The sequence below is a fragment of the Triticum urartu genome, chromosome 5A (genome assembly GCF_056163025.1).
Source record: "Triticum urartu cultivar PI428250 chromosome 5A, HENAU_Tu73, whole genome shotgun sequence".
Classification (NCBI taxonomy): domain Eukaryota; kingdom Viridiplantae; phylum Streptophyta; class Magnoliopsida; order Poales; family Poaceae; genus Triticum; species Triticum urartu.
Window position 1 is genome coordinate 675,834,326 of NC_141877.1, and position 12,052 is coordinate 675,846,377.

Genomic DNA, 12,052 nt, shown 5'->3' on the forward strand with positions numbered 1-12,052 from the left:
GAGAGAGAGAGAGGTGGTTTACAGAGGGTGCAGGGCGAGGAGGCAGGCCCGACGACGGCCGAGGTTGGGAGGGGAGGAAGCAGAGGATGGAGGCGAGGGCCGACGGGTCGGGGGCGAGCGCCGGCGCCGGGGGCGAGCGCGCCTGGGTCGGGGGCGGCGGGGTCGGGGGCGAGCGCGCCGGGGTCGGGCACGGCGGGGTCGGGGGCGAGCGTGCCGGGGTCGGGGGCGAGCGCGCCGAGGTCGGGGGCGGGCGCGGCGATGCGACGGGGCCGGGGAAGAGAGAGTGGGGATTTGGGGGAAAAGAGGCGGGATGAAGCAGGGAGAGGGAGAATTTTGGGTTAAGTGGACGTAGCAGTAGCGCGTTTACACAAAACGCGCTACTACTACCTCGACTAGCTGTAGCGGTTTTCTGCAGAAACCGCTACTGCTACCTTGACTAGCTGTAGCGATTTTCTGCAGAAACCGCTACTGCTACCTTGACTAGCTGTAGCTCTTTTTCACTAAAGCGCTGCTGCTATAACCAGTTTCCCTTTTTTCTTTTCCTCAGCATAATAGGAACATATATATTACATCATTGGACCCTTGCATAATAATGGCTAAGTGTGTATACAAAATAGGAACATATATATATATTACATCATTGGACCCATGCATAATAATGGCTAATTAAGTGTGTATACAAAATAGGAACATATATATATATATATATTACATCATTTGACCGATTCCTCAGCGCTGACGTTTTCGTTTTTGAGTCAGCTTCTTTCCCTTCTTGTTCGTCGAAGAATAATTGAGCCCCTCATTGTGACTTTGCCTTTTCCATGGAGTACGATTTTTCTTTGGTAATGTAGTATTGATTCTTCTTTTGACGTATACTTCATCATCATCGTCATCTTCCCTCATTGGGTTGCCGTACTGATTATAGTCTTCCTCGTTGGCGACTCCATCCATTCCAATGATGTTTCTTTTGCCTTTCCTCACGACAACACGACTGGGATTGCATGGGTCAGTTATGAAGAAGCATTGTGTCATGTGCTTAGCGTGTACCCATGGCTCGTTTTTTGCGATAGCGTTCACGGTAGCGCTCTTGGCGTCGGGTATAGTCATGGTAGTGAAAATCCGGCTTTCTCTTTCGACATTCTTAGCCCATCTGACACGGAACATCGTCGTGTTGTGCAGTCCAGAGTAGTCAAGCTCCCAGATCTCCTCGACCCTTCCATAAAATCGTTCAGTTGCGCCGTTGTCGCTGCCGGTCATGCATTCCATCGTCACTCCTGAGTTCTGATATTCATCACTGTCCATATCTTTGGCCTCCGTGTAGAACGTGTATCCGTTGATATCATATGCCTGATAGGTTACGAGGTTGGGCGAGGGGCCATGTGCTAAGGCGTATATGAGCAATCCGTCCTTAGAGCCCTCCTCCGGGGGATTAGCAATAATATGCTCTTTGAACCAATGCAGGAAAGTGGAGTTGTGCTCTCTAGTAACTTCGGCGTCCGTCCTGCATACCCCCCGGTCACGATACTTCTTTGCGATAATTTCTTTGTGCAGTGCCACAAAAGGATCTACCTCGTCTAGGTGTTGTAGCACTACCAAGTTTGCTCTGTCAAAGTCGCTGCGTCGATCTGAGTATGCCACGTGCAGTTCCCTGCGACCGTTGCAGTGACCTTCTCCTTCGAGCCTCCCATCGTGCTTGTTAACGGGCAAACCAACACTAACACCAGGCGGCTGGTCTGCGCCATATAGAAAATTCTCACAGAAAGAGATGCACTCTTGTGTCAAATAGCCCTGGACGATGCTTCCATCCGGACGGGACATGTTACGAACGAATCCTTTGATGATCCCATTCATCCTCTCAAACGGCATCATGTTGTGCAGGAATGACGGCCCCAGGTCTATTATATCATCCACAATATGGACACACAGATGCACCATCACGTCAAAGAACGCGGGCGGGAAGTACATCTCAAGATCATTCAGTATCACAACGATCTCTTCATGTAGCCTTCGGAGCTGCTTCACACTAATCGACTTTCGAGAGATGACATCGAAAAAGTTGCAGAGACCAATAAGCATGTCACGGACGTGCTTGTCCATTATCCCTCTAAGGGCAACAGGTAATATCTGCATCATCATCACATGACAGTCATGAGACTTCATCCCGCTGAACCTTTTCTTGTCCGTGTCTAGATATCTACTTATCTTGCCACAGTAACCGGAACTAACTTTGACTCCAGTAAGGCACTTAAAGAATTGATTGATCTCAGCCTGACTTAAGGTGAAGTAAGAATGGGGGGCAATAATCCTCATTCTTTATTTTCTTTCCCTTCTTCTCCCGTGCCTCTGTCTCCGTCTCTGTCTTGTCTGACATTTTACGTGGCGGCATGTGCAGATCTTCCCTGATTTCCAAATCTTGCAAGTCTTTTCTTGCCTTCGGCCCATCCTTGGTCTTATCCGGCATGTTCCTCAGTGTTGCGAGCAAGCTCTCAAGGACATTCTTACATATATGCATTTGATCAAGGCAATGAGGTGTATCGAGTTTGTGCCAGTACTCCAAGTCCCAGAACACAAACCTCGTCTTCCATACCTTCAGCAGCGGCTCCGGCGCCTTTCTCATCGTCTTTCCCGGCGCGGGGCACTCCTTCCAGTTTTTCAACAGCTCATCGATTTCGGCACCGCTCCGCTTATGTGGAGGTCCTCGATGCTCAGCGTGACCATTGAATAGATCTCCATGGTTTCTCCACGGGTCGTCCTGTTCGAGCCATCTTCGATGCCCCATGTACACGATTTTCCCAGACCCGCCATCTTTCCTTGACGCTAGCTGCTGAGACGTCGTATCATCCATGCACCGCGTGCATCCGCAATATCCATGGCACACCTGGCCTGCCACATATCCGTAACCAAGATAGTCGTGCACTGTCGTGATCAGCGCGGCTCTCATGTTGAAATACTCGCCTTTGCTGGCGTCCAATGTCTTGGCCGGTGTTTTCCATAACATGTCTAACTCCTCCTGAAGTAGCCCCAGATACAAATTAATATTATTTCCTGGTTGTTTCGGCCCTTGAATAAGCATGCTCATGTGAATGTACTTCGATTTCATGCACAACCAGGGGGGAGGTTGTACATCCATACAAACACGGGCCATGTGCTATGGTTGGTGCTCTGGTTGCCAAACGGATTCATGCCATCGGTACACGCGCCGAGCACGATGTTCCTTGCATCACATTCAAAATACCGATAGAAGCTATTCAACGCTCTCCACTGGCTTCCATCCTTGACGTGTCTCAGCTTCGGATCATCTCCATCGTCGGGCTTCTTCCTCTCCGCGTGCCAGCGCATTAGCTTTGCTTCCTTGGGATCTACAAAATACCTCTGGAGACGGGGAGTGATTGGTAAGTACCATACCACTTTCTGGGGACATTTCTTCCCGGCCTTCTTGTATCGATAAGCATTGCACACCGGACAACTTGTTTTTTCCGCGTGCTCCTTTCGATAAATTATGCAATCATTGATGCATGCATGGTATCTAACGTGTGGCAGATCAAGAGGGCACATGATCTTCTTGGCCTCATCAACACTACTAGGACATAGATTACCCTCGGGAAGAACATCCTTTAGGTACTTGAGATGCTCATCGAGGCTAGTGTCGGTCCATTTGTTTTTAGCCTTCGTCTTCAGCACTTGGAGCGTGAAACTCAAGCGGGTCACCTCAGGATTGCAACCATCATACAATGGAGTGGTCGAGTCTACCACCGGTTGCTCCAGCTTAGCCTCCTCTCTAGAAGCAGCTCTCTCAGTACTCGTCTCCTTGCGAAGCAATGCTTGAACAAGAGGGTCCCACATGATTGAACTTAGTACCGACGAACTCTGCTGCGTGGAGTCCATGTCGTTCTCTCCGCCGCCATGTTCGGCCCCTTCTCCGCCGCCATGTCCGGCCTCTTCCCCGCCGCCATTATCGATCATCTCTTCGTCTTGCCCCGTGTCATCATTGCCTGCCCCGTCGGCATCCTCAACATCGTCATCCTCATCTTCAGTTATCCACCGAGTATAGCCATCCATGAAACCAGTCATGAGCAGGTGCGCTTCGACACGACCATCGACATGGGGGTCAAGCCAAACTATTCCTTTGCATTTTTGATACGGACATAAAACCTCTGTCAGGTTATTTTCCTTCATGTCCTGCACCGCCAACCGCAACCACCTGTCCACCATCGTTCCACTAACCATCGTGAACTCTGCACGGTAATAATAAACAAATTGATTATAAAAATGCGTGCATTCATCAAAGTCATACAAAAATTCGGCATGACCTTCCTTAAAAGTAGGACATATATAGATCTAGAGTTTGCCCGGAATTCACCGAAACGGAAATAAATCGACATTTCGGCAAAACATAGGCAACTCAAATGCACAATTTGGCGTCAACTCATGCCACACACACAATTTCCATAAAAATATCACACACACATGCATAAACATATTTCCATTTTGCAAAAGCATGAAATATTAATCACACCTCTATCTCGAGATCGAGCACACGGTGGAGATGATGATGTAGGGAGGTCAAAAGTGCACAAAGCTCTTCTTGACAAAGAAAGATCTAGTTAGGGGGCAAATAGGTCACTTAACTAAATGCTACATCTACCTAGCTAGCTAATTTGGGAGGAGACAACTTCAACTAGTGGAGGGGGGAGGAAAAAGAGAAAGGAGATGAATTAATGGAGGTGGTGTAGTTATAGCTAGGAGTAATGAAGAGAGAGAAAGGTAGGTAGAAGAGGGAGAGTAATGGGGGGAGAAGTATTGAGGAAGAAGAAGAGTGAGAGAGGGAGGATGTGGGAGGGTAGGGGAAAGGGAGGAGAGGAGATGGGGAGGGGGAGGTGGAAAAGGTGGTGGGTCCTGCGTCTTAGCAGTAGCGCGGGAGAGAAAGCGCACTGCTGCTAAGAGCGTAGCAACAGCGCGCTTTCCTGCCACGCGCTACTGCTAAACGGGCCAACCCTGTGCATATTTTCAAAATTAGCAGCAGCGAGGTGACAAAAAAGCGCGCTGCTACTATGGCATTAGCAGCAGCGTGCTCCCTGGCACCGCGCTACTGGTAAACTTATGTCGTTGTGTACTGTCGGTGGATTTTTGTAGCAGCGCGGTTTAAGCGTCACGCGCTACTGCTAAGTTTGCACCAGTAGCGAGCTTTCCGTAGCCGCGCTGCTACTACTTAGCAGCAGCGCCTGTTTTTATGCCGCGCTGCTGCTAAGATTCTGTGTATAAGGTTTTCCCTAGTAGTGTAGATGCTTATTCTCTTGCCACACATATTTGCATCACTTCCTCCCATTTGCATGCTTGTTCCCATGATGTCCTTGATTGTGCTCAACTTATATGCTTAAATGCCATGCCAAACTTCTTTGTCAAACCATATGCTTTGCATGATGACGACACTTGTTTGGTGACTCACCTCTTGAATGCTTGGTTTTGCTTTAATGCCAACCACATTTTTTTCCAAGTGCTTGTTATTATTGCTCCTTTTGAAGGAATTACAAGATGGTGCGACATTGGAGAGTGCCCATTTCAAGCTACAAGATGATGAATGCTTGGTAATCGTCAACTTCTACACGGCAACACAATCTCTTTCCCATGGTGATTTGGATTTCGATTCGAGGTCGGATCTTTCCCAAGGGGGGGGGGATGATGCGGAGCATCCTATGGACACACTACTAGAAAAAGGCTAATTAGTGGCGCACCTGTTTTGGCCATTAATGGCCCACTACAGGTGCGCCACTATTATAACGCCATTAGTAACAAATAGTAATGGCGCACCTCTGGTGCGCCATTACTATGCCTATATGGCTTAGTAATGGCGCACCACATAAAAGTGCGCCATTACTATGCCTATATGGCTTAGTAATGGCGCACCACATAAAAGTGCGCCATTACTAACAATTTTTTTCAATTTGTTTTCAGAATTTTTTTTCTTCAGATTTTTTTCTTAATCCCGGGTCACTATGGCTTAATCTCAAGTCAAATTGCACTCTGTGGTCCTGGCAGTTACCCGGGAGGTCACAGCCTGTGTTCCAATTAATCAGATTATTTCCTGGGCATATCTTTTGATCCTCTGATTGCCTCCCTCGGGAAGCCAACCAGAGTCTCAGGGGCTACTATCTATACACAGGTGTATTTTGTGAATAAAACACAATCGAACATGTTCTAGTACAAACCTCGAAGCCTCTTAGCAGGCCCATGAAGGCCCCATTCAATCCGCTTTTCACGGACATGGCCTTTTCGACCACTGTGCCCATCAGGGTACGATGTTCCTCTGAGATGGACGCCTGCCGCAGCATGTTCGTCAATATATCCGACGCTTCTGGGTCTCCGGAAGCTGCTAAAGGAGTACGGCCTCCCTTTGAAGGAATCCGTTTATTCATATCCGGCTGTAGACCGGACTTCTCGGGACCTCCATTGTCGGTCTCCGGACCCTGGGCCACCGAAGTATCACCTTCGGGTAGTGTCTTCGTCATCCTTTGCACCACTTGTTGATCGGGGGAGACCCTCCGCGACTACACCTCGAAGTCGTCCGCCCTATTGGGCAAGGAGACCGGTGGAGGCGTCTCACTTTCCATCATCTCCGGGAGAAGGTCCCCCGAGGAAGAGGATTGTTGGAGAAGACTGCGTGCCGAACTACAAAAACATATATTCTAGACGTTACAAGAAAGGAACGGGACATATTTAAAACACCCTTGTTCACTTACGATTTGGCCTGAGGCTTGTCCTCGTCATGGGACTGCGCGATGACGTCGTCCTCCAAGCCTGAGCCACCCGACAGAGGCATCTTGCTGTGTGAAGCCAGCCCCTCCCGGCAGCCAGACTGAGGACAGTCCAGATGGTCGTCGGCTTGACGAGTGGGCTGAACGTCTCGTCGTAGTCCACGCCAGCCTGCTATGTGAAGCCGCGAAGCACCCAGCGCGCCTTGTACCAGGCGAGAGAGCCGTCAGGATGGAACTTGTGCCAAAAAATCCACTTCCCTGTGACAACATTAGCACCTGCAGGACGGGACACCAAACTCCAAGTGTTATTCTGCATCAGTGCGTTATATTCGTGATCATAGCGTTCTACCAGTTTTCATCCCGGAGGGCAACACGGTAAGAGGAAGGGATGGGCCTAATGGAGGAGGAGGTAGAAGGGGAAGCAGCGAGGGCTTTAGGTTCAGCAAACCCGGTTTTGGCCCGCGTACGCATGTGATGGAGATTGGTGGGTGGTTGCACTGGCACGGCGCGTGGCGGGAGCGCAGGAGCAATGGGCGAACACGCGGGTGTTACGTGCATGTGAATGGGAGGGGCTGGGAGAGGGTGCATGCAGCAGCGGGGAGCCGGGGGAGTGGGATGTGCATGCGCATGGGATGGTGGATTCGGGGAATCTCGGGTTGCTGCATGGGGGGGGGGGCGAAGCGGGCGGGGTGGGGCACACCGATTGGGTGGGCTGATCTGCGGGCGCAGGCAGGTGCGGGAGTGGGCGCGGATTGGGGGAGAGGATCCTAAGGACCCGGCACGTGGGCGTGGGGATCGAGGCGAGGGGGATCCTGAGGAGGGCACGAGCGGATGCGGATTGGAGGGAACGATGATGCGAGGTTCGAGGAAGATTTGTGGCCCGAGATCTTCTGCGACCGGGCGACGGGCGGGCTGCGGTCTGTCGGGAGTAGGACGGTAGGGAAAAACGGATTCGTCAAACGTGACGTGACGGGAAATTATCACCATGCGAGTGTCTAAGTCCAGACACCGATAGCCCTTTGTGTTCCAAGGGATACCCGAGGAAGACCCAACGAGAAGAGCGAGGGGCAAGTTTGTGGGGGCTAGTGGCGATGGTGTTAGGGAAACAAAGACATCCAAAAACGCGCATGTGATCGTACGTGGGGTGTTTGCCGAGGAGACGGAAGTAAGGAGTCTCGGATGCAATGGCAGTGGAGGGTCGTCGGTTGAGAATGTAGGTTGCGGTGTGGAGGGCCTCAACCCAGAAGGCGGGGGGTAGTGTGGCATGTATGAGAAGGACTTGAAGTATGTCATTGGTCGTACGGAGTAGGTGTTCGGCTTTCCCATTTTGCGGCGAGGTATAAGGGCATGAGAGGCGAAGGGAGGAACCATAGCGGGAGAAGAGGTCGCGTAGGGAAGTGGTGAGGAATTCGCCGCCATTGTCGCATTGCATGCACTGGATGGGAACATGAAATTGCGTGAGGACGTACGCGTGAAAATGATGGATTACTTCTACATGGTATCAGAGTAAGAGGTCTCGAGTTCAAGACCTGGCTGGCGCAATTAAAATTGTAACCCACTTTTGGTCCACGTTTAGGTCTGAGGGAGCCACGCGTGAGGGGGAGTGTTGACGTATAATGTGCTGCCTAGTATCTTTCATCAGATCGGTCTTTTGGTTGCATTGGCTAGAGCATGCACTTCTACATGGGAGCCGTGCCCACGGCCACGACCGCGCCCGTGGCCACGCTCGCGACCGCCGGTGTCGCAATCGGTGGCGGGAGGGGTGGTGTCGCCTTTGCCCCTGTCGGTGGAGGTGCCCGAGGATCCCGAGGACCCCAAGCCGGATCCGATGGTGAGGGCGGTGGTGGTGGCCTCCGGGAGGGCGTCGAGGTGAGCGCGCTCATTGGTGGAGATTTGCTCCATCAGCAGCCGAGAGCGCGCCTGCACGAACGTCGGGAAGGGTGTCTGCATGGGGAGCAGTGTCACCATGATCTGAAACTTGCGGTTGAGGCTGCAGATGAGCTGAAGGGTCAACGTACGGTCGGTGATGCGCTCGTCGACGTTGCCGAGGTCCGTTGCGAGGGACTTGAGACGCCGACAGTACTCGGCAATGGAGAGGTCCCCCTGGACCAGATTGCGGAATTTCACGCCGAGGATCACCGCGTGACCAGCTTGATTGTCGCGGAAGAGAAAATGCATTTGCTGCCAAATGTCGAAGGCGGTGCTATTCGGCGGGGCGACCACGTCCAGGAGTTCATCGGCAACGATGCCGTGGAACCAGAGGATGATGATTAGGTCATCGTTTCGCCACATGGTGCTTTAGAGAAGTGGCTCGGTGGCCACATCGAGATGGTGATGCACTGGATACTTGCAACAAACGACGTAAAAGATCTGGCACCATTTGGAGTAGTTTCCCGATTCGAGTTCGAGCCGGTGGTGGGAGAAGTGGTTGATGGAGGGTGGCAGGCCAATCGCAGCGGTGGAGGAGCCGACGTCGGGCGCGTCGGGACGGAGGGCCAGGGCGCTGCTGGAACCGCCGGGCGCGAGCTGTTGAACGGGGACGCTCCCCGCCGTTCGGAGAGCAGCCGCGGTGGGCTGCACGGGTGGCGCGGACGCCGGGGCCGAGGAAGTAGGGGCGGCCTCGGGCACGGCCTGTTTGCTACGGAGGACATCATGTGCGAGGGGAGCCGCGCGGGGCGCGGTCGGTCGAGAAGGGGTCGCCAGGGACACAGGCGGAGGAGCTGTGGCTAGAGGGAAGAGGGCGAAGGGGTTGCTCGCCGGCGTGTCGAGGTCGCCGCCGGAGCGCGTGCGGCTAAGGAATCGATGCATGGCGGAAGCGAGGGGATAGGATTGGATGAGCGTCTGATACCAAGCTAGGTTTAGTAACTCTCACACTCTGTATTCCTTGGCCTCGAGGGCTTATATGGTGTTGCAAATGAGAAGTACAGAGGGGGAGGGAGAGAGTACAATGGCAGCCCTGTATGGCAGGGCGTGCGGGGCGCAGCAGGCGCATGACCTACTCTAGTCAGTTGGAGACGTGGGGGAGTGGAAGAGGAGGCCGTTAGACTAGCCACAATGGGTAGTAACATAGAGCAGTAATATGTTCATGTTACTATATCTATAGTGGGGAGTAACATATGTGTGGTAAAATGCAATACTTTATTTATTATGCTATAGACTTATCTTGTTTTGATATAACTCATACTAGTAGTAACTAGCTATGTTACTACATGGCTCTCTTTCTTCATTTATTGCTTGTCACATCATCTATTTTATCTAGATATGTGTGATGTTACTACCTATGTTACTCTCACTATTGGTAGTCTTAGCCACCGGAGGGGCGACCTGGAGTGCTGTCGAACAGATATATCTTTACTTGGTCAAATTTCTCTCGCAGTAGCTGAGAATTTGCAGGATGAGGCGACGACATTAATGGACCTGCCTAACCAAAGGGGAGAGATATGACGATCTTAGTAAGAGAGTTAGCATCATCTTGCTAAAAGTTTTATCATGAATAGTTCATGGCATAAATCTAATTATGTCGGTTGCCTTTCCTGCCTAGGTCATGACACCAAACATCACCTGCCCCCCCTTTTTTTTGAGTAAATAGTGCATCCAGTGACTAGGTTGGGAGGCCACTCATAAACTGATTGATTTGTCAGAGGTGTGCATTTGTAGGTTTGATAAAAAACTGATCAAAATATTTCCATCAGGCGAATAAAATGCTTATATAAAAAGCTTTTGTTACAAAGAACCAACTCAGATAATAATCATTTCTTGTATATTTGTGCATGTTGTCTATATATGTCGGAGCTGGTTTTTGGAACCTGGTGTTCGGTGTGCCTAGTTTCTAAAATGTAGCAAAAATCATATTTCTAGTTCTAAATTTAAGAAGAACAAATAACAATCATATGTTTTTTTGATGAAATAGCCCCCCCTTCCCCGCTTTGTATTACAAAGCAAACATCACCGATACAATCAGATAGGTGCCGGAGCGGAAGCAACATAGGCACACCTAAAAGAAACAAAAGAGAAAAAGAAAAGAAACAAATGCCGACACTGGCGGATCAACAAAAATGAAGAAGCTTCACGACCGCCGCACCCATCGGGGATCCTTCACTAAGCTCCTATACTCTGAAGCGCCGGTACCAATCAACACTCCAAGAAGGGACGCGATGATGACGACACTGCTGCCAAGGGTTTCCCCCGATACGCGACGAGGATAGAGGAAGGGTACCCCCGACGCCCTCCAGGAAGGTCCGGCGGCACCCTCACGCACCATCGCGTCGGTGTCGGCTCGGCCGACAGGGATTTCTCCCGATCCCAACCTTCACCTCGGGCGCTCCGGGTCACACCACCAAACAAACCACCACTCTGCGCCAAAACGGTCTTGAAGCTTCCGCATCGTCTCACCACGACACCGCGAAAGGGGCCTGCTCAATGAAGAAGAGGAGCCGGGACTCGGAACAACAACATCGTTGGCACACGGGAGGGCCCAACCTCCACCGTCAACGACAGTAACCGACCGGACGCAACAGCAGGAGCATACAAGGCCTGTAGGCCCACAGGCCCGGCCGGGTCCGCAAATGCCCGTAAATCTCTTGCCATCACGCTGCAGAAGGCATGCCGTCGGCGCCACCACCACGAGTCCAAGCTCCTCCTCCTCTGCTCCACGCAGACGTCGAAGCCATGCCAATGGCCGGCCCGCTAGGACCCAGATGGGACTGGGAGGGGACACATCTGGGCCGGGGGCATGTTGCCGGCCACCGCACGTCACCACGCCGTCCCGTTGCCAAGGGGCAGCACCACCACCTCGCCCGCCGCTGGTGACCGCCGCCGGGTCGCCGCCTAGCCGAGCAGCACCGCCGCCGTCCCCTGCCTCGGGAAGGGGAGCCACGCGCGCGGGGGCAGGAGGTCTCGCCGCCGCCAACACCACCCGAGCCAGCGCCGGGGGCGTCCGCCGGCGGTGGCGGGGATGAGCTGGAGGACGGGGACGGCCGAGAGGGAGAGCAGGGGTACGCCGTCCCGGCCACCTCCCGAGGAGGCGGCGCAGGGGCAAGACCGGGAGGGGGGAGGAGGAGGGGGGCGCGGGAGGGGCCGGGGTGCCCGCGCCCGGCGGCCGGAGAGAATCCCTAGCGGAGAGCCGCGAGGGCTGGAGCTGCGGGGCATCTCATATGTTTTTTTAGAGAATAAGACGCCTCATCAATTTCCATTAAACAGCCGACTAATCAGATTTACAAGATTTTCGAACCAAAAGGAAGCTAAAACAAGACATGCAAGAAAATAGAGCTAACAATATATTTGCCACCGGACTTATCATG

General features: G+C 52.3%; 1 pseudogene; it reads right to left on the reverse strand.

The window, feature by feature from the left end:
* Positions 1–8,390: 8,390 nt before the first annotated feature.
* On the reverse strand, positions 8,391–9,560 carry LOC147974010 (uncharacterized; annotated as a pseudogene).
* Positions 9,561–12,052: the final 2,492 nt, after the last annotated feature.